Source organism: Diabrotica undecimpunctata, chromosome 3 (assembly GCF_040954645.1).
Source record: "Diabrotica undecimpunctata isolate CICGRU chromosome 3, icDiaUnde3, whole genome shotgun sequence".
NCBI classification, from domain to species: Eukaryota; Metazoa; Arthropoda; class Insecta; order Coleoptera; family Chrysomelidae; genus Diabrotica; species Diabrotica undecimpunctata.
In genome coordinates, this window is record NC_092805.1 from 150,814,855 (window position 1) to 150,836,102 (window position 21,248).

Genomic DNA, 21,248 nt, shown 5'->3' on the forward strand with positions numbered 1-21,248 from the left:
AATTAATAAATAACTGCAAACTTTAAGAATGCAGAATATAAAGACTTCTTTAGACATCTACCAGAAAAGTCTTTAATTGGAGGTGACTGAAATGCCAAGCATACATACTGGGGATTGAAACTATGTACGACAAAAGTAAAGAATCTCGGACAAGCAGTACCTAATACAAACAGTTCTTACTTATCTACAGGGCAACCCACCTACTAGCCATCAGATCCAAATAAATTACAAATCTGCTCGATTTCTTTATCCTCCACAGCGTGGCCTTCTTTTTCTTAAAGTGCCTATCCGTTCCGGATGTTGGCGATCATCACGGCTATCTTTACTTTGTTTATTGCATCGCGACACAGTTCAGTGGTAGTCGTGTTATACCACTTTCGTAAATTTTGAAACCACGAAATGCGTCTTCTTCCCGGTCCTCTCTTACCATTTACCTTCCCTTGAAGAATCAGCTGGAGAAGGCCGTAACGTTCTTGATTTCTCATTACATGTCCTAGATATTCCAACTTTTTAGTTTTGACGGTCATGAGAATTTCACATTCTTTCCCCATTCTACGTAGGACCTCCACATTAGTAATTCTGTCAACCAAGGAAAAACCCAGCGTGGCCTTAAATTATTTTAATAAATAAGCATCCTGGAATCTGTCCAATGACCATACCCCCATAATTGTCACACTATCCACACACATTATTATAAAACCTTCAAATGTCCCTAAGTTGTCAACAGCAAAGACCAACTGGAATGTATTTGATTCCTAAATAAATAGCTACACCCCCTCAGAACGACAAAGAATAGAGTGACAACATACCCCTATACATAAAACGTCTTCTTGTACAAAAAAAAGAGCCAGATGCATATTGTAGAGAAATCGCAATCCTATAGATAAAATGAATATAATAGATTAACACGGCAACTTAAAACTGCTCTACAAGATGCGAGGAATGACACATTTGAACTATTCATCAACAGCCTGTCAAAAGACGACCACAGCATTTGGAAAGCAAAGAAGTCATTCAAGGGGCCCACACAGCACATATCGCCTTTAAGAAGAGCCGATTTAACCTGGAGAAAACTAAACAAGAAAAGGCGTCAATATTTGCAGAACATCTATTATACGTTTTTGGTGCACCTGAATATAACAATAATAACAACGAAGAACAAGTCAATAACTTCTTTAATACTCCGTGCTCAAAGATGTTCCCGATCAAATGCTTTAATTCTAATAAAGTGACAGAACAAATGTCTAGATGTAATAACTACAAAGCAGCAGGTTTCGACATGATCACGGGGCTAATATTAAAAAAATCACCAAGGAAAGCAATTGTCCTTCTGACCACGAAATGTAGTAAGTACCATAAGATTGGCATATTACCCGATTAATTGGACGTTCGCACAAATAATTATGATTAGTAAACCAAAGGAACCAACAAATATTACCACCTTATATAGACCAATCAGCTTACTTCCAATAATAAAAAATCTTAGAAAGGCTTCTGCTCCAAACAATCTCAGAAGATATCAAAATTAATTCAGTGATTCCAGCACATCAGTTTGGTTTTCGCGAAGCCCATTCAACTCTACTACAGTATCATAGGATTGGTAAAAAGATTAATGTATGTCTCAAAGAAAAAAATATGCACCGCTGTCTTTCTGGATGTAGAACAGGCCTTGGGCGGTGTTTGGCATGACGGCTTCCTATATAAACTTAATTCATCATTTCCCACACCTCACTATATACTATTAAAATCATACCTCACAGTAACGTTTCAAGTCCTCACTTTCAAGTCAGATTACTTACAGAAACATCTCATTACTATCCCAAAAAATCCGGTACCTCATATACACGGCCAATATCACAACAACAAATACTACTACAGTATCCATGTTCGCAGACGACACCGCCATAATATCCAACGATGATGACCCTCAAATAGCATCAGGAATCCTTCAAATACAGCTGAATCTACAACAGAAACGCCTTATGCCCGAAAATCACACTAAACGATATATTACTACCAGTAAAAACAGAAGTCAAATGCTTGGAAATAACACTTGACCAAAAGCTCACTTGGAAAGTACATATCTTGGCAAAAAACCCATATCAACATGAAAATACGTAAAATAAATTGGCTAATTGGCCGAAAATCGGCTATTTACAGATGATAAACTGCATAATAAAGACCATATGGAGTGCAAATATGGGGCTGTGCCAAGCCTTCTACTACCAAAATCATTCAGAGAATCCAATCCAAGAGACTCTTTTGATGAGAATGCATGACGACCCTGATATACCGTTCATTGCAGAAGAAATAAAAAACAGTTTGAAAACCGACTTTTTAGCTTATAAACATTTATAATACCTTTGACATTTTTTGCCACAGGCTTGTAGGTGAGCTCAATGAAAAGCTGAACGGATTCTAAATGAAAATATAAATTTTATAATTCAACCTATAGATGGCATATACTGTAAAGGAGTACAGAGTTATAACCCGTTAAAGTGACGGTATTTGTAAAATAACGACACGGAAAAGTGGAGGGGTTAACTACAAAAATATTACTAAATTTAAATTTTAGAGCCTCTGCATATGACGCTCTGATGATACTTAATAAGGTTAGAATACTTATAAGCGGATGGCAGATGCTCTGCATTGAAATTAAATCTAAGACCGTCTTTCTATAAGTAAAAATTTAACGTTAAAATCATACTTTAGAGTAAAATTATAACGTTAAAGTTTTACTGTAGAGTAAAAATTTACCGGAATAAAAATATAACGATACGCCGGGTTATTAAGGAGATCCCTTTAATTTCTTACCAGTAATACTCGGCATTTTATTCTGTTGTTGTTTTCTTAATAGTTCGTTATATTATTTTTTATATTATGTGATTTCTACATTTTTATTGTAGAAGAAAGGTTTGTTTTGTTTGTTATTGATTAATTAACTAGGCCATACAATAACAAACTTACAAATGAATCATATAATTTATTAATTTTATACTTTTTAACACTGTTTTCTTTATTACCTTCTTTAACTCCTTAATTGTACAATTAAAAGTATATCTACCGTTTAACAATATTTATATAGTAAAAGTTGCTGCAACAATAAAATATGGGATAAGAAATTCATATTTCATTTAAAATGCAGGTGATAATTAGATTTGTTATTGGATAAGAGGTCGGCGCCATAGATGACAACTTCAACATTTCATTACCTCTGACTTACATTCCTTTATGTCTCTTAGTTGACGTACAATATTTCTCATAAATTAATGCCTTTTGAATATCAGGACCGGTTGCAATGGTTGAGAATATTGACAATATTTAACCAGTATGGTTTTTATTAGTTGGTTATTATTCTACCACAGCACGTTTAAATATTGTACTGGAATATGAGTGTAACTATTTACGCATGGCGGTAAAAGTGCTTGTCTCAACTTGGTTGTTAAGAAATATTCCCTGTGCTTTTTAATTATCTAAGTTATAAATAGTTTTACTCTATGTTTTTTAGAGCTGCTTGTTTTGTAGAACTATACACCTCAAATCACAAATCACAAAGAAACGATGGACAAAATTTTATATAAATACAAAATGAGTAGTTAATTTTTTAAACACTTAAGATTGTTAAAAAATTCATGTAACAGAAATCGATTTATTTGTGAAATTTTACCAATTTAAAATAAAAAACTAAAGTTTGTTAGAGTATACAAAAGTAATATATTAAAAACAAGGACAATCTTTTTGAGGACGAAACGAACAACACTAAAAACATGGACATTTCAAGATAGGTAATTTCGTCTATACTTGTCCATTTATGTTCCATAAATAAATCCATATAATGCGCATTTAAAGTCCTGCCATCTTCCTCAACATATTTTGTGAACTACAAAGACTATTTTTGCCCAAGGTGAAGTCGACTAAATCCTAACCAGAATTTAAATTACACTTGATATATTTTTTTTATCTTCTTCTTCATGTGCCTTGTCCGTTCCGAACGTTGGCAATCAACATGGCTATTCTGACTTTGTTTACGGCAGATCTGAATAGTTCAGCAGATGACAATCCGAACCATTGCCGCAAGTTTTGGAGCCACGAGTGTCTTCTCCTCCCTGGACCCCTTCTGCTGTCTATTTTCCCTTGAATGATCAGTTGTAGTACTCTATATTTATTATGTCTCATAACGTGACCCAAGTATTCCAACTTTCTTTTCTTTATACTTATTCCTACCTCTCTCTCTTTACCTATCCGGCGTAGTACCTCTTCGTTGGTCACGTGCTCAGTCCAGGATATACGTAATATACGTCGGTAAGCCCACATTTCGAAGGCCTCTACTTTTTTCATCATTGTTGCGGTCATTGCCTCCATTCCATATAACAAAACCGGGACTACATAACATTTCAGAAGTCGAATTTTGAGAGGTAGGGTGAGGCTTTTAGAGGTGAAAATTTGCTTCATGCTAGTGAACGATGCTCTTGCCTTTTCTACTCTTATACGTATTTCCTTTGCTTGATCCCAATTTGAGTTAACTGTTGTTCCCAAGTAGATGTACGAATCCACGTGTTCAATTCTTTCATTGTCTAATATCAGTTGCTGTGGTGGTTGTTGGGTTTTGCTTACTAACATCCATTTGGTTTTTGTGATATTTAGTCTGAGTCCGTATTGTGCACTTGTTTTTTGTATCTTACTCATTAGGCAACTCAGTTCCTCCATGCTACTTGCTAGAATCACAGTGTCATCAGCATACCTTATGTTATTAATTATTTCTCCATTTATCTTTATGCCTTCTGTGCTTTCCTCCAGCGCTGTCTTAAATACTTCTTCTGAGTATATATTAAAGATAATAGGAGACAAGATACAGCCCTGTCGTACACCTTTCTTGATCTCAATTTTATTGGTCAATGTAGATCCTACTTTCACTTTAGCTGTTTGGCCCCAATAGAGACTCGCTATTGTTCGAATGTCTCTGTAGTCGACTCCGATCTTATGGAGAATTATTTTTATATATATTTCAATTCAAACCTAAAGTATGTTTCGCTCATTGTTTATTTTCTAAGTTTTGTAAATTAGTATTATAAATTTTTTCATGACAAAGACTTGAAAAATGATATTTTTGTACCTTCTTCTTCTTTTTCTCAGCCTTCTATCGTCCGCTTTTGGACATAGGCCTCTCCTAACTCCTTCCATCGATCTGTATCCTAAATAATATACTTCCAATTTGTTCCCGCTATTTTTTATGTCATCTACTTACCCATCTCTCTTATTAATTTATATTTAAATAATAATATTATTTTAATTCCTTTCTAATTTATTAATTTCTTTATCTCCAGTTTAGTTTTTGATATTTTTTATTCAAAAAGTAGTTAGCGCCGTCTGTCTTTCTTTTCTTTCTCTTTCTCTCCGATAGAATAGATATTTGCCTTCTCTCTCTGTCCGATAGACTAAGTATTCTGTTCTATGTTGACAGAAAAGCTTATTCCATCATATAGGAACATTCTATGACATCTGTGCTAACTTCAGTTTAGTCTCCCTACTTTCTGTCAATCAACTTTTCCAACGTAGTGGGAATATAATTTTTTGCCTATTTTTGCAATTTATAAAAGAAAGCAAAAATTATTATAAGCTTTATTTTATGGTCTGCAACATTATCTTGGAGAGAAAACAGCTCACAGGAGGACCTAACCGTCTAATTGGGAGGACACACAAGCAGTCCATTGATGCCAGTGTTGCCTTAGGTATCACCCTCATTATATTTATTGTTAAGCATTGGTAGGATTGATTATTTTCTGTTTTTGGTAATAAATATGATTGGTTAAAATTTAATTTATTTTCTGTCAACTAGGGGTTCAGATTTGATTCTACTCGTTAAGACGAACTCACACTTGAGATACTAAGCTAGGCGAGGCATAGGCGATAAGCTCCCATGGTTGATTGAGGTATTATTTTTATATTAGTATTTCAATTCTCTTTGGCAGTCTTATCGTTACAATATATCTCAGCTAAGCTTTTTTCTTTTCTTTACATTTTTATTTACTTCTGCACAAAATCATGGAGTCCCTTGTATAAATTGGAAACGATTTATTTTCATTTATATTTCTTTGACCAAGAACTTCTTTGGTTGAGACAATTCCACAAGAATAAAATGTGTTACAAACATATCTTGTAATAAATAAAAAAAATTGGGCTATTCAACAACACAGAGCTACTCAATGAAAAATAATATTTAAAAGAGAACGACAGCTGATCTGAAGTCTCGGTTAAAGAATTTTATTTTTTTACGCATATAGTCTCCGTAACATTTTTAGTTCCATTATTTAATTTATTTTTTCAGATTTTCCAGTATAATTTTACATTGAGCCCTTCAAAAGCAGCTTAAATATAGCACAGGCCCTGTCTTTCTATGCAGTCGTCCTCATCAGTGTCTCCAATGCAATCGGCAGATTCCACAACATTTCATATAGCTATTTCGAAAAAAGTGATGTGCTGCTCTTTGTACGTCCGAGCATAAATTTGAATATTTAACTGTTACAACTTAATTATGTGTACGTTATGGTTATAGGTACGGTGTGTGGCAGCCCATGGGGCAAGTCAAGGCGGTAAAGTACGCTCTGGTACCGGCACATCGCCGACAATTGCGTGAGGTCGACCAGTGAAGCTCCTCGGGGATACCTGCTCAATTTATTGTCGCATAATAAACTATATTTTGAAATAAAAATCAAATCGTAAATTTTTTATATTGCGTTGAAGGTAGTTTCTTTCGTATCAAGATTAAAAAAGTCTGTAAGTTTATGAAATCAACTATATTAAAGTTGGTATATTGACAACAGACAATTGAAATTAAAAATATTAGAGAAGGAATTGTTAAGAAAAGCATATGGCTACCTTTTAAATTTAAATGTGAATTCAAAGTATTAACATATTATTCCAGTATTATTAAATCTCTAGAGTATAATAGACCAGCACTTCTGTGTCTGAATGACCTAATGCAAGCGTTTGAAAAAGTAAGACTTAAAAATGTAATCCATCTGTTGTGTAGTAGAAAAATTCCCCTAATTATTATAAAAACTATCGAAAACAGAACCTATAAAAATAAGTAGCGGAATAAGACGGAACAAGGGAAGTCATTGAGCCCCATGCTCATAAATTTGATCATGGATGAAGTCATCAAAAGCATTAACAAAGGTAGAGGTTACGAAATGGGAAACGAAGAAGTAAAAATCTCTGTTACACAGACGACGCAATATTGATAGCTTAAGATGAAGGTAGTTTGCCAAGCTGGTCCTCAGATTTAACATCAGAGCAAAATAATTTAATATGACAATCTCATCTTATAAAACTAAAACAATAATAGTCAGCAAAGAACCAACTAGATGTAAAATAGAAATTGATGGCATCAGTATTAAACAAGTAATGAAAATAAAATACTTAGGAATTACACTGTCTAGCTATGGAGACCTGGACAAAGAAGTGAGAGATCAAGTACAAAAAGCAAATAGACTAGCAGGGCCTTAATAACACTATATGGCGAAGCAGACGCATTAACACTGAGATGAAGTCAAGAAGTTATAAAGCCAGTGTAAGACCAATAATGACATATGCCTCAGAAACAAGTCCCGACACAGCCACAACACAAAGGCTACTGGAAACGGCAAAGATGAGAGTATTGAGAAGAATTACAGAAAATACGCTCAGAGATCGAAAGAGAAGTGAAGACATTAGAAGAAAATGTAAGGTACAGTGTATAAACGAATGGACACAAAATAGAAAAAAAAATGGAATAACCACATAAGCATAATGGAGGAGACCCATGACGACAAAATAGCAAGAGATAAGTCAAAAGATGGAGTGACAACTGACAACTTTCCATAGAGGTATTAATCCGCCAGTGAACAAGAAGAATTGCTTATAAAGAGGAAGAAGAAGAAGATGTCAGATATAAGTAGAGAATATGGATAAATTTCAATACAAAAAAAAAACAAAGTACATGGTAGTCAAGCGCGAAATATTAAATACACGGCTTTTGGTTAACCAACAATCAATTGATCGGACAAACATCTACACATATCTTGGTACTAACATAAATAATCAATGGGACCACTCTACTGAAATAAAACAACGTAGAGGAAAAGCAAGATCAGCGTTCATAAAGGTAAAGTCTCTTTTCACAAATCAGGATTTACCACTTGGTACCATAATCTCTATTATCAGATGCTATGTATTTTCTACGTTTTTATATGGAGTAGTGACTTTGACATTTTTTTCTGCAAAATCTATTGGACGAATATATACTGGTTTGTTGTATTTCAGCGACTTTTCTCTTATCTACCTTATTATGATGCATTCACTGACGATCTTCCAACCCGAAATGCTGGCTGTTATTCCTGAAGACCCTTATTAGGGTCTTTCTTATCTTCTTTCTTGAAGGACATCAGCATGATCGTTCTCCTCCATTCGTCTGATATTCTGTTGTTGTACATGGCAATTACCTCCATACTTTAAGAGCTCATTTGTTATTTGGTGTTCTTCTGGTGACATTCGATTTTTTAATTCATCGATTTCCTGTTTTACAATCGTTTTATCAGTTACTATATTGGGCGTTTCTAGTAAGGATGCTTCATTTTATCTTTTAAACCTTTCTGCAAGGAAGGTCACTCATATGTCCTCTTTAATGTGTTATTTTAACCAGTTCGTTCATTTAGATTTTTTGTTGTCTGATGAAGAACCATACTCGATGAGTTTCAGTTTTTATTCGGATTTCTTAGTATGATTCTGATTTCTATTTTAGGAAAGCTTTCTTTTTTGTTATTTCTTGTGTAATCTCTAACGTAAACCAAAGTGTTTTTGTTCACCATTTTTTTTTGTGTATTGTTCTCATTGTGTATTCTGAATGCTTCTCGGATAGCCTCCAGATCAGATTCATCTTGTATTGAATCTGATTTTACCACGCACCAAAGAATGGTCGCTTTCAACATTGGATGAAGTCAGTCTTCTCACATCCACTATCTATTCATGGTGTATTTTTCTGTTTATAATCATATTATCTAGGTATCGTGACTTTCCCTGGAGAAAGATGAATAAGAAATTAGGATGGCGATCTTACTACCATTAACAATTCACTAAACTAAAGATCAAAGGACCACCCACGGATGTGGGAATAAAAGAATAAAAGAATTAGAAAATATTTTATCTAATGGAAAAATGCATTACTTTTACTAAAATAAGGTCTAAGTCCCTTCGGAAAGTTGTTCGCTGACCTATTTAAACTAAGAATTTCACCGAAACACAAACACACTAACACTTTTTAAAGTTAAAGGTAACTAACTACAATATGAACTAAAGACGTTGTCTTTAATACTAATTAACCTATTAACTATGTAATAATTAGCAGTAGCTTTCAAAGTATAAACTACACACCAATAACTGAGAGTAGTTATTTTAAATAAAACTAAATGTGGCATCTACACTCGGTGGTGTCTAAACCATTACTCTAAACAAAACTGAATGTTGCGTCTTCACTCGGTGGTGTCTAAACTATTACTCTTAACTAATTGCCCCTCCTATCATGGTTCGGGAACAACTACCCGATATACATAAATATTACGGTGAAAAATATTGGACTATCAGAGACGTAGCAATACTTCGAGAAATTTCTTAGAGAAATTTATTCATACTGAGGGTGCGGGGCTAGGTGAAGTATTCTTTCAGCTAGAAATATCCTAAACTTAATACTTAAGTATAACTACGGAAGATTATCGTTTTTTGGCAATGAAAAAGAAATTAACTTTATTGTAGGGCGGATATATTCTGCATCAGCAGTACAAACACGGACAAATTTTCCATCTTTGCTGCTAATTGGCTAATTTTCGCCTTTCTTAATCTAGAAGCTCGATTAGACAGAGGGCATGAAAAATCTATACCTATTGTGTAAAACGCGAGCGAGATTCTAACTGTGAACCGAGGCCTGGCTATTAAATAACGGGACTGTTTATGAAAAAGAGTTTTATTTTAAAAATTATTCTACAATCGAATGCTCTCCTTCAATATATTCCCCTTCCCTCGCCACCACACACGGTTCCATTCGTTTTTTTTTTTATTTTATCAAAGCAATGCTGGAAGTCTTCTTTTGTTAGAGCTTTTAGGAGCTCCACCGTTCTTCGCTTCACCTCTTCCATCGACTCGAACCGGATTCCTTTTAAGGCAGACTTAATCTTCGGAAACAGGAAAAAGTCGCAGTGTGCTAAATCAGGCGAGTACAGTGGGTGTTCGGAATGAACAGTGAAGTGAAGCAACGGAATGCCTCTAGCGGCTAAAGACAGCGCGTTATGGGCAGGTGCGTTGTCCTGGTCCGTGATCCATGGCTTATTTTTCCACAACTTCACAACACAAAACTTTCAAATAGTAAGTTTGGTTTACAGTTTGACCCTCTGGAACCCATTCAGTCATCACGATGCCGTTATTGTCGAAAAAAAAAAATGATTAGCTTTGCTTTAAATTTTGATTTCGACATCCTTGCTTTTTTCACTTTTGGCGATGCAGGAGTTTTCCAGTGCATGGATTGTCGCTTAGTTTCAACATCGTATTTAAATATCCAAATTTCATCGCAAGTGATGAGATGTTTTCCATTAATTCAGGCTCTTCATGTAACGTCTCAAGAAAATCTGAGCAGATCTGTTGACGGATGAGCTTTTGGTCAGGGGTCAAATTTTTTGGGACCAACTTCGCACAGACTTTCTTCATGTTCAATTCGTCATGTAAAATTTTTCTGACAGGATCTTTATCGGCGTTTACAGTCTCAACAATCATCCGAATGCTCATACGACGATCTCCGCGCACAATTTCATTTATTTTGGTCACTGCTTGCGGAGTTGAAACAGAGAGAGGTCGACCTGGACGTTGGTCATCATCGGCGTTCTCTAGGCCTTCAGAAAACCGTTTATACCATTCGAAAACACGCGCATGAGATAGAGAATTCTCACCATAGGCCTCTTTCAACAAATTATAGCACTCAGTGGGAGTTTTTTCTTTAATTTAACGAGAAATTTCGCATTAATCCGTTCCTCATGTTTTTCGTCACACGTTGTTACCGGCACGAGAAAAAACATGTTCGTTTCTAACCTCTACAGAAAAAATACTACTACAGTGACAAAAACGTGTTTTCGTACCGAAAGAGTAGACACTTCTAGCTATCCAATGCTGCATTCGTTTCCCACTCTTCCCCTCTAGGACGCCTTCTGCGCGCGTCTTGTTATTTTATAGTACACATTATTGACATTAACATACTTGACGTCACTTAAAGGCGAATATCGTAGACGTAAATTGCCTAACACATTTTGGCGACCGCTGATCAACAATGAACAATATGATCATTTTCGGACAAGAATATGAGAGATCTGCATGATTTAATTGTGATTTGGTATGTCGCCACTTTATATTTTAACTAACATTTTGAATATTGGCCAGTCGATTTGAGACAAATTATAATATAATTATTAGCAGGGTGTTTAATCCAGCTAAGAGCATTTTGTAAATCTGGCCATGTGTTTATAGAATTATTCTTTATACGGTTAAAAAAATTTGTTTGTGAAAGATAAAGGTAATTCAAAAAATAAATATTTAACTATCTTTGCAAACCATGGTATTGACCTAAATTTTACGTAAGTAAATATATCATATTTACTGCTTTGATTACGCTCTACACCACTGAATTTTCAGTGGTCCTCCCCGAGTCTGCACGCTACGAGAGGGAATAATCTTCATCTCCATTGGTTTTGTGATATTTATTACACTAATAAAACTGGTAACAAGCCGACAGACACTCTTTCACTTTTGACCACACAACCGATCGGTATTGTTCTCATGATTTTTAAGATCCTTGTACATGCTATAAGTAATAAAATTTTACGGAAAGTATAATATTCTTTTTTAATAACATATATTATTATATAAAACTACGCCTTAATTTGACCAACTTTGACTTGTATAAATGTGCTATGTACTTTTTTATTTTACCAGTGTGGCCCGCCCATTGATCTGCATATTGATAAATATTTCACTTTGTCGTTGAGATTACTTCAATTTGAATCTGTCTGATATAGTCTGGTGGTCTAGCAATGATCTTAGTTTACTCTATCAAATTGGTTTTTTTATATGCACTATCAAAGTGCGTACTTAAGTTTGATCCTTACAAACCACGTAGAGGTTATGTCAAATATTTGAAAAAAAAAACCTTTACCTGGTTATAAATTATCTAAAACCGGATATGAATATTTAGTTTCTGAAGGATTTTTTGATCCGGCTCATACGAACCTTAACAACTATACATATGTTGGAACAAGCAGATATTTTGCGAATAAAATACCAATTTACCGAAATTCTTTTATTTTATTTTTTTTTTAATTGTAAATATGAAATTAACAACATTTTTATGATGTATGGAAATATTTTTACAGTTTAATTATATATTTTATGTTGATCAATATTTAAATAATTGTTTGATAGCCAAGAAATGCTGACTCTAAATATTGGAACAAGAGGTTTTTAACAAATAAAAATAAAAATTAATAAGGCGTAACGTCGCCCTTAGCTTGAATAATGGCCTGAACTTTATTGGGAATTGCATCAACTATGCCTTTACAGAATTCAGAGGTCCTATCCCCTGGGTAGGTAGCTATCCTGCCATTCTGCTTATGTGGTTATTTAATTCTTTGTTTCTATTTTGTGTCCATTGATTTATACACTGTACGTTACATTTTCTTCTAATATCTTCACTTCTCTTCTGATATCTCAGCGTATTTCCTATAATTCTTCTCAGTACTCTCACCTCTACCGTTTCCAGTAGCCTTTGCGTTGTGGCTGTGTCGGGTCTTGTTTCTGAGGCGTACGCCATTATTGGTCTTACACTGGCTTTATAAATTCTTGACTTCATCTCAGTGTCATTGTGTCTGTTTAGTGTAGTATTATTAAGGCATCCTGCCAGTCTACTTGCTTTTTGTACTTGATTTCTCACTTCTTTGTCCAGGTCTCCATAGCTAGACAGTGTAATTCCCAGGGATTTTATTTCCATCACTTGTTCAATACTGATACCATCAATTTCTATTTTACTATTGTTTTAGTTTTCTGAGATGAGATTGTCATATTAAATTCTGTTGTTAATTTGCTAAACTTATCCTACGATTTATTAGCACTCGTAAAATTTTAGTTGTAAGTTTTAGCGTAGTATTTAACAAGTTTATACCTCTGTAGTTTTCTGACTGTTTTTTATCTCCTTTTTGAATATTAGAATTATTTCGCTCGTTCTCCATTCTTCCGGTATTTTATTGTGTTTTATAATTTTATTAATTATAAATTTTCAAGTATTGTCCGAACTTCCTGTACATTTATAAACCCATTAAGGGCCGAGACAATAAACAAAGAGAAATTTGACAATTGATTTATTAGATTGGATTAAAAACACATAAATTAAGACTAATTTACAACCAAAAAGAATTTTTTTTTCTCATGAAAGGAAAAACAGGTGGGTGCGTATACGCACCTTTGGCCGAATACGCATACAATTTTTAAAAAAGGAACATATTGTATCTTAACTGTAAATTAAATTTTAAGATGAAAATTTTCGAAACATTCGGGGTGTAGCTGCACTGTACACTGTTTACATAAATAAATAGTATTACTTTTGCACATCCGACATTTTCTTCTTGCACTATTATCGTCTCTTTTTATAATGTGGCCAATATTGTCGAATATAGTTTCATCTGGTAAAGCAAATTTAGATGGACGTCCATATACTGAGTTTGACAATGATGTAGCTGATTCTTCACTATTCTCTGTCCAATATATTTTAGTAAGTTAAGAACCAATCTCGAACGAAACTCCAGTTGGGAAATTTTAGAATCATTCGCAATTTTAAAAATTTTCCAACTATTGACCACCATACTGTCAATCATGTTAGTAAACAACGGCCACCACCACTTTTTTCCTCTTATTTTAATACGGTAATTCGCAATGCCATTATCATGCAGATCCACTCCACCCATGTATTGGTTATATTGGTAAATTATATTAGGCTGAGGGATAAGAATTTCTTTGTGTTCTTTACGGTTATAACGTTTAGTTTGCATAAGGGGTAAAACGTCACATGTATTTGTCATTACAGTCACTACTGAATTATCGTTCCATCTTGTCACCAAAACTTCTAAATTGGAATCGAATGCACATGTATATGAACCTCTTTCCTTTTTTTTCATAAGTTTGTTTTCTTCTAGAGGACACTTAGCAGTGCGATTTTCCCTTACTGTTCCTGTTGCAAAGAATCCTTTTTCTTTCAATAGTCCAAAAAGAGCTTCGACCAGTACATATCAACTTGGGGCAGAGTGTGATAACCAGATAATATACATATGCCAATAAATTTTTTTAAATCTGTATCATTCATTTCAAAATCGTGACGGTTATTCTGCAATGCATAAATATTTGTAAAATATTGAATGCTCTCACTTACTTCTTTATCAAAAAAGAGTGAAAAAAGATCAATAGGTGACTTGCCTCCATGGTTGGCTTTTATATTTTCTAAATATCGATCAGACTGATGTTGAATTACTGCCGAGTACGAAGGAGTATCTGTTTTTACCCAACTTGGGACAAATTTGGATTTATTATTTTTGCCTGGTTCTTTCTTTGGACGTTTGGATCTGTGGTTCAGAGGAATATCATCATCAGAATCGTCAGAATTCCCATTCACTTGTATTTCATATGTACCTGCAATATCTGTTTTTATTCCTTCTTCACCAATAATATCATCAATGTCTTCTACATCGGAAATTTCATCTGTTTCCGGCGTCACATAAACCACATCAAGTGAGTCAGCATTTTCACAGTCTGAGTCTTCTTCTAACAAAGCCATTTACTCTTTAGTAGTTAGTGCCCTCTTCATTTCATATTTCGAGAATTTACTAAAATAAACAAAAAAATGCACTACTACTACTATATACACGCATTCATATGATAATAATTCAGCTTACCTCATTTCAACTTATATAGAATATAAAACAAATAAACACAAGGAAACTTTCAAACTGATTTAAGTGTATTAAAGTGTATTGACTATTGACGAGATCGTAATTTCAGATTGTTTAGTCTACGAAAAAAATATAATATGGTTTCGGCCAAAGGTGCGTATACGAATCCATCGTATAAACATGCAATTATAGACCTTATTTTTAAAGTATGAATGAATAAGTTTTTAGAATAATAAAAATTTCAACATATTTTTATAATAATAGAATGCAAAATATGAATTAAGTTTATAATTAGTATCGGAAAAATTTTTTGTATGAAGATGTGCATAAATCATTAAATTATGAAAAATTGTAATAATCTTAAAATATTTAAAAACTAATATTTTTGTCAAAAGAAAAATGATACTATATACCTTAGTCTATTGAGATGTTACTTCAATAAAAAGAAAACATTAAAAAAATTATTTTCGTGCCAAAAAAAAAATTAACAATAAAGGTTGCGTTTACGCACCTTTGGCCGTAAATGGGAAGTTCTTAATTTGAGGTATTTTGGTGTTTCCGGTTCTAGCGTCGTTTGTTCTTCCTCTGCATATAGCTTTGTTAGGTAGTCAATCCACTATCCTTTTCTATGTGTTTTGGTTCTATTAGTTCCTTTACCTCCGTTCTTTGACCTCTTATGAAGCGCCATATTTTCTTTTGCAGACCGTAAAAATCATGTTTCATTTCTTTCGAAAAGCGTTCCCAGAGATCATTTTTTATTTTTCTTACAAGTGCATGTGTTTCGTTTCTAATTGTCTTGTAATTATTGTATGCCTCTTGTGTTTTGGTTGATATGTATTTCATGTACAAAACCACGGAGTTCTTCGCCTTGTAAACGATTTTTTTTATTTATATTTCTTTCACCAAGAACTTCCTTGGCCGAGGCTAAGATAGACTTAATTTGTGCCAAGCTTTCTTCGACTCCATTACTTTCTGTGATATATGTATTTTTGCTTTTTTCGGTTATTCACGGATCCACCCAACAAAACTGCAGGCGGTGTTAAAATATTTAATTAACTAAAATATATAATTAAGCCGCAAAAATAATTTCATACATCATAAAAAATGTTAATTTCATATTTACAATTAAAACTAATTAAATAAAAGAATTTCGGTAAATTCGCATTATATTCGCAAAACAAAATAACTGCTTGTTCCAACATATAGTTGTTAGGGCTCGTATATGAGACGCTAGTCTATAGCAGAACCGGAAATATTATAGACTATTGGTCACATAATATATGAGACATAAAAGAAATTTTAAAATTTACGTTAATTAAAATATAATTAAAAAAAAAACAGAAGTAAAGAACAAAAAACAAGAAATGAAAAAAAAACAGAAGGTTCAAAAACAACCCAAAAACATGATTATGTAAAAAAAAGTAAGTATTAAGTATTTACTCGCCGCCTTTATGGTATTCTCGAAAACAAGGGTTCATATGGTTCATATTTATGCCAATCATATGCCCATTTTTGTAGTAACAGTTTTCATAAACAAAAAATGTCTGACTTTTTGAGATGCAAATTTCAAAGTCAAAGTGCGAAATGAAGTTAAATGGAATCAGCATTCAATTTAACGTGACAATCGACTACAGTTTACAGCACATATTGTTAAAATTGTGTATCTACATTGCAACATGTAAGTTAGAAGGTTAAGCCACTGGATTGTGTTGCGCCAGTGGCCAAGTCAAATTGATGACATATATTGGTTTCCGGATTAATTTTTTGACTCATATAGCTAAGACATGGACAACTGCCGGGTCAGCTAGTATTATAAAATATTTTTGGTGGTATGTTTCTTGTTATTTCATAAATCTGAGTAGCAATTTCTAAGTTTAAAACTTAATTCAAAAAGTTTAATGGCGTGGTCCGAAGAGAAAACTTTTGATTAATTTTTCTTGATATTATTTTAATTTTAATCCTACAAAATGTATTACGGTTTTAAATTAACACAAAACAAAATGTTAGCACAACCTTTATTTCGATTAAAAATACTGAATTATATGCATTTACATAAATAGAGACAGACATTTTATTTTAAAATTAATTGAAAAATAAAACTAAGATCAGGAACAGAAAATGACCTAATATCTTCCAAATTTGTTTTGACGTGACAACGTCTTAAATTAGGTTGTGGCTCGGAGTCACTTATGAAAAAGTGTAACGCCCGCTCACGTCTGTTACGATGAGTCACCAAACGAGAGAGAGGCCCGCCGGACCGGCGAATGCCTTGCGTCTCTCTCCCACTCAAACATGATCGGTCCGCTGCGCGCGCAGCACTAGAGAATTAGGCGCGTTGAATCGGTGCGTGCTTGTGTCTCTGTCTTTCTCGAGCGTTCTTGGCGTTGGAAAACCGAGAAAGCGTCATAATACAAGTTCACACGTGTGGTTAAAGTATCGTCAGCTGTGTCTGTAGTGAAAATGTGGAGTGCTTAGATTCGTCATTTACAACAACTACAACAATAAAGGTAAATAATTGTACACTAATATTTCATTATCGTAAACTATGATTGATTGATTAATTGTTAGATTGACACAAAAGTTGAGAAACTGAGTTTATAGGTTATGTCATACTATTGACAAATGTTGATAGTTTTAAGTAAATTATTAGTTTAAATCACTCTGCAATCAATCGTAATTCAGTCGATTGAGAAGAAACAGCGCGTTTCAACTGCAAACAACTATTGTGCAATTTAATAATATTCATATCAATAAATATTCTACCGAGAAAAAGACGTTGTCACGTAAAATCTTCGCCCGTAAAACCGACTTTACAGGCAACCGATTTTTTTTGCTTTATCATATTGGTTGAATCTTTAGTGCTTACATTTTTTATTATTTTAGATTTTATTACAACATTTTTTAGGAATACAATACAATATGGATGTTTAGAAAATGGAAAATCCCAAGGTCATGTATCAATGCCATCATGGTAATCGCACACGGTTTTCTGAACGTGTTAGGTAAAAAACCACTTGCTAGTTCTAAAAACTGTTAATAGAAAACAGTGGACTACAACAAACCGCTGTTTTTATTGTTTGTAATCTACGAGAATGCGTTTGACTTGAACTAGTATGAAACTTCATACTAGTTCAAGTCAATACAATAACATTAAAATGGTATGCTGAGTATAGCAAAGTGATAATGACGACCACGGAGAAGTTGGCGCAACGATATTGATGAATCAATGGCGGCAAGAGACTTAGAAGAGGCAACTGCATATGACAGAAAAAGATGGAAATTGGGGGCGGAGAATCGGCGACAGCCGTAATAAATCCGTTATTATATATATATATATATATATATATATATATATATATATATATATATATAAAGTAGTTAGGTATTATTGACTGACACGTTATGTAAAATAAAGTTTTATTTTGGGGTTGCAGTCATTAATAAGGCAGGAAAGTGAAACTCTTTGTTCTTTATCTAACTTTCGCAAAATTTATTTGCTTCTTCAGGATATGCTAAAATATGGTATCAGTAAATACAATGAAATTAAAATTAAATAGCATTGTATAAAACTAGTATAAAAACTTACAACATGAGGTTAATCCATTAAATTTTCAAATTTACAAAACATTAAAACTTAACTTATTAAAATTATCTAGTTATGTAAGTACAATATTTTAATTTTATTTAATTTTGTACAAATTCATTATGACATTGATTATGTTGATGTTTGATTTATGTATATATATATATATATATATATATATATATATATATATATATATATATATATATACGTTTTTACAATTATACTGAAAGTTAAGAAGTTAGAAAGAAAAATTAATACTCAAGTTTCTTTATTTAATATTGTTTTAGCAACTAACGTCAAATCTAAACAAACAGTTTTATCATCTTCCATTGATGAATTGGTCTTAATTGGTACTAGCAAAATTTTAAAACCACCCTTATTCGATAGTCAAACAGTATGACACATTTATCGTTTTTAATTCCAAGCTGCAGCTCCAATGGTTGGACTGTGTAACCATCTTACAATTTCTTCTCCAGGGTGCACTCAGTTGTACCTCTCTAATTCAAGCTTTGGAGACAAAATATAGCCAGCAGCATCTAAATCAGGTTTTTCCAAGTCAGTTGAAAGTTTGATATCAAAAGCATAACGAAAGCCTTCAAGAATATGAAGCCGATAAGCTACAATTAAAGGTTTAAATAAGTTTATTGAAGTTTTAATTTCTACTTCGGAAATCGTGACTTATTCCCATTAAAATAGTAATTACTTTAAAATGCCACAAGAATATAGCTTCCAAACGATATTAAAAGAATAATACATTTGGCACCTAAAGATTTTCTGGAACACATTGGTATACAGATATTAATAGATGGACTACAGGCTGCTGAAATGAAACAAGCTATTTGATTATAACATTACCAAACGCTAGATAAAGCACAAATCGCAGCCCAGGTATATAAAGCAGAACAAGATATTTTCAGAATAAGCCCAAAACTAGAAGAAATAAGATTTGGAGAAAATGAAGAAGTCACAACCGCATATAACCAACAACCTAGATTATCCTTGAATTTAAGCATACTGCAGAATCTTTAACAAAAGTCTCAAAATCAAAACAAAATATGTTTTAATTGCGAGAGAATAGGGCATTTGCAAAATAATTGCAGAATCCGATATCAGGCAAAGATCGAAGAACCAAATAATGAGGTCAGAAGGTCGCCCAGAGCGACAGCTAAAAGCCCACTACATAGTCCTACTAAAAATACCAGTAGATAATTGTTGTCCTGAGACAACCCAATGATATCAGTAAATGACAAGTACTGATGAAAATAAATCACTAATATAATGGTTAAAATCTGACGCCTTGGATGTAATAATATTTCTACAAAAATGCTACAGCTCTCCCTCTCTTTTACTGCTTCTTATATTACGCACATTATTAATTGTTGTTTTTAGAGAAATTAATTAAATTAATTAAATTAATTTCCAAGAAATATGCACACAAAATAGAGCAATTCGTAGGAACATCTGAAAGAATTGCAATGACTAGGCTAAATGTAAACGAAAACATCTCCCTGAAAATTATTCAAGTATACGGTCCAACCGCAGCACATCTCGATGAAGAGATAGACGAATTTTATGAGAAAATTGCAAAAACTAGTACGAATCAAACTATCACAGCACTTATATGATGACTGAAGATGAAAAAAGGACTGAAAATGAATTTCAGCAAAACTAAACTAATGTGAAACAAATATGACAAACCGATGATAAACATCCAAGGGACAGAGACAGAACACGTAGATGAATATACATATCTGGATCAAAATGTTAAGATAAGCCAAGAAAATCAGACTACCGAAATAAGCAGAAATGAGATAGGCAGCATTCGGAAGACTCTCATACGTACTTAAAAATAAAAATATACCTTAAAGACTACGAACCAAAGTGTTTAATTCCTGTATTCTACCTGTACTTACATATGGAGCTCAAACCTGGACATTCACTAAAATAAACATGGAGAAAATAAGAAAAACTCAGAGAGCTATGTGATGACAAATACTCACTCAAAAACCATAAAACCAATGAAGACATTCGTAATGGAACAAAAGTAACAGATGCTATCGAACAGGCAGCTAAACTGAAATGAAAATATGTTGGACATAACGAACGTCGTAAGGATGGCCGATAGAATAAAGAAATCGGAAATTGGAGGCCATATGAAGCCAAAAGATCACGAGGAAGACCGCAAATTAGGAGAGGCCTATATTTAACAATCCGAAAAGAGAGAAGGGCTTAAAAAAATTAATTGTTATTTGTAGATAGGTTATTTTTCGGACATTTGGAAATACGCCTTAGTAAAACCATTACCTAAATCAAAAAAACCAGAATTACTTATGATCTTCGCCCAAGAAGCATTCTACCGGGACTGTCTAAAATTATAGAAAAGGTTGTTTATAAACAGATAATATGATTATATTTTTAGAAATAACGTAGCTAGGTATATAAAATCAGGGTTTAGAAAAGAGTTAAGTACGACGAGCCTGCTTCTTAACTTAACAGATAATATACTTCTATCATTGGATGAAGGAAGAGCAACCTCAGCCATCTTGCTGGATTTTTCTAAAGCCTTCGCACTATTAATTATGCTCTTCTGTGTGCTATATTGAAATATTTTGGATTTGATAATACTTTCTTACAGTTTTTCAAATTTTATTGGGTAA